This window comes from Sapajus apella, unplaced genomic scaffold (assembly GCF_009761245.1).
Source record: "Sapajus apella isolate SASKATOON/1434 unplaced genomic scaffold, GSC_monkey_1.0 scaffold159, whole genome shotgun sequence".
NCBI lineage: Eukaryota > Metazoa > Chordata > Mammalia > Primates > Cebidae > Sapajus > Sapajus apella.
The window spans coordinates 2,159,383-2,162,127 of record NW_022437099.1 but is presented as its reverse complement, the minus strand read 5'-3'; the positions used below and the strand labels follow the sequence as shown (position 1 = coordinate 2,162,127).

Below are 2,745 nucleotides of genomic sequence, written 5' to 3'. Positions count from 1 at the left end.
TTTTTTTTTTTTTTTTTGAGTTGGAGTTTTGCTCTTGTTGCCCAGGCTGGAATGCAGTGGCATGATCTCAGCAGCTGGGATGCCCTTGGGATGCTAGTGAGAGGAGATGTTGGCTGCTTCTCATACATCAAATCCTCACAGAATCCTGGGAGGGGCTGGGTGCAGTGGCTCACACCTGTAATCCCAGCACTTTGGGAGGCTGAGTCGGACAGATCAGCTGAGGTCAGGAGTTCAAGACCAGCCTGATCAACATGGTGAAGCCCCATCTCTACTAAAAATTAGCTGGACATGGTGGTGCATACCTGTAATCCCAGCCACTCAGGAGGCTGAGGTGGGAGAGTTGCTTACACCCAGGAGTTGGAGGTTGCAATGAGCCGAGATCCTGCCACTGCACTCCAACCTGGGCAACAGAGTCTCTAAGACTCATTCTCCCTGGGGAAAGTCAGCTGCCTGACTCTGAGCTGACACACCGCCTCTGCTCACCCAGCTCTCCTTGTGATTGCATCTGCTAGCATCCAGAGGACTGGGAAGGGGAAACGGCAGTGGCTAGAGAGGGGGGCACAGCTGGTTTTATAGGGGCAGGTGTGATTTATATTTTGTGGAGATGGGGTCTTATGTTACCTAGACTGGTCTCAAACTCCTAGGCTGAAACAATCCTTCCACACAGGTGTGTGTACCACACCCAGCTTATTTTTTTATTTTTTGTAGTGATGAGGGTCTTGCTGTATTGCACAGGCTAGTCTCCAACTCCTAGGCTGAAGTGATCTTCCCACCTCGGCCTCCCAAAGTGCTGGGATTACAGGTGTGAGCCACTGCACCTGGCCATCAGGTGTGATTTAGAGTGGCGAGTAGCAAGAACTGAGAGATGTTGGTGTGTTCCTTGTGATCATGATTCAGCTGAATTTAGAAGCAATAGGATCATTCCTTTTTCTCCTCTATGCTGTGTGGAAATCTGGGGGTTCGTTTCTGCTACCTCCAGTCTGATCATTTGGGGCATAAGCGCAATGAGTTAAGGTATGCTAGTGTTCACACCTGAGGGCGGTGGAGCCAGCCCATCTGGGAGCACGTGTGAGCTCTCTTCGCTCATAGGATCCCCTCATGGCCCACTGTGGCCCTGCTGGTTTTAGCTGTGTCTTCTTCTCGTTGGGACTGGCCTTGCCAGCTCTCTTTCAGAAACATTGAGGCCAAGATATTTTTAGCTTACAAAGCAACAGCACTCGGCACCATCATGCCCTGGAGGCTGGGAATAGCTCAGGTTAGGGAAGGTGAGGGTACAGGCACCCACGAGGGCAACAGCTAAGTGGGTCAGGCCGTTGTGGTCTAGCAGGTCAGCTGCCCGGACAGGCAGGGATCTGCGGGGAATGTGACTGCCCCTGCTGCGGTGAGGATCAGGTATACCTGGACAACCTTGTTTCCCTGGCATAGCGCCCGTCCGACCTCCTGGGTTTGGTGTTCAGCCTTTGTCGTCTTTGATGGGAGGGAGAGGGAGGTATAGGCTCCAGGATTTACCCGCTGGAACCTGGGCTGCACTTCATTTTTCCTGAATCATGCTTTCTTTTTTTTTTTTTTTTTTTTTGGGGAGGGGGTTTTCTCTTTTTACCCCGGCTGGAGTGCAATGGCGCGATCTCGGCTCACCGCAACCTCCGCCTCCTGGGTTCAGGCAATTCTCCTGCCTCAGCCTCCTGAGTAGCTGGGATTACAGGCATGCGCCACCATGCCCAGCTAATTTTTGTATTTTTAGTAGAGACGGGGTTTCACCATGTTGACCAGGATGGTCTCGATCTCTTGACCTCGTGATCCACCCGCCTCGGCCTCCCAAAGTGCTGGGATTACAGGCGTGAGCCACCGCGCCCGGCTGAATCATGCTTTCTTGATGTTCAAAATAAGACTCCTTCCCTCATTCATTCTGGCGGTCTCAGCTTTGGTGGCTGACTTTGTTTGCAGTAGCATCATTTACACTTTTTAAAATTTTGTAGACTTAACATGGGTTTGGGCATGAGGAGGTCAGAAAGAGTTGATTTTGTATACACTTAGGCATACTTTGTCAACTATAATATATCTCTAGCATATTGAGAATAAACTGAAAAAAAAAACTCAAATGACTTAATAAATATGTCTAGAAATTATTTTGAAGTTACTTGTGACCCTCAGAATACAGATAATATGTGTAACAGTCTCATATCAGAGAAGGTTAGTTGAGGCCTCTGAGCCAAAATGTTTTCAATAACCTATTGAAGTCTTTTTGTGGCCGAACTCGGTGGCTCACACCTGTAATCGAAGCAGTTTTGGAGGCCAAGGCGGGTGGATCACCTGAGGTCGGGAGTTTGAGAGCAGCCTGGTTAACATGGCGAAACTTCATCTCTGCTAAAAATATAAAAATTAGCCGGGCGTGGTGGCTGGCACCTGTAGTCCCAGCTACTTGGCAAGCTGAGGCAGGAGAATTGCTTGAACCTGGGTGGCAGAGGTTGCAGCGAGCCAATATTGTGCTACTGTACTCCAGTGTGGGCGACAGAGTAAGACTCTTGTCTCAAAACAAAATAAATAACCATCCTATTGAAGTCTTTTTGATAAGAGAATTACATAGTTTATTACTGAATTTACTGAAGTACTAGAAGAACTTCAGGGAACAATGTATTCTATCATGATTGAATGTATGATTATCTTTTCATTAAATAAATGATTTTTTTTCTTAATGTTTCTCAATCATAAGTGATTTTTTTTTTTTTTTTTTTTTTTTTTTTTTTT

At 47.4% G+C, this 2,745-nt stretch overlaps 1 protein-coding gene across 3 annotated transcripts in view; it reads left to right on the top strand.

The window, feature by feature from the left end:
• FAM220A (family with sequence similarity 220 member A) overlaps nucleotides 1-2,745 on the top strand; it is a 22,789-nt gene that overhangs the window by 6,901 nt on the left and 13,143 nt on the right. The window lies entirely within an intron of this gene.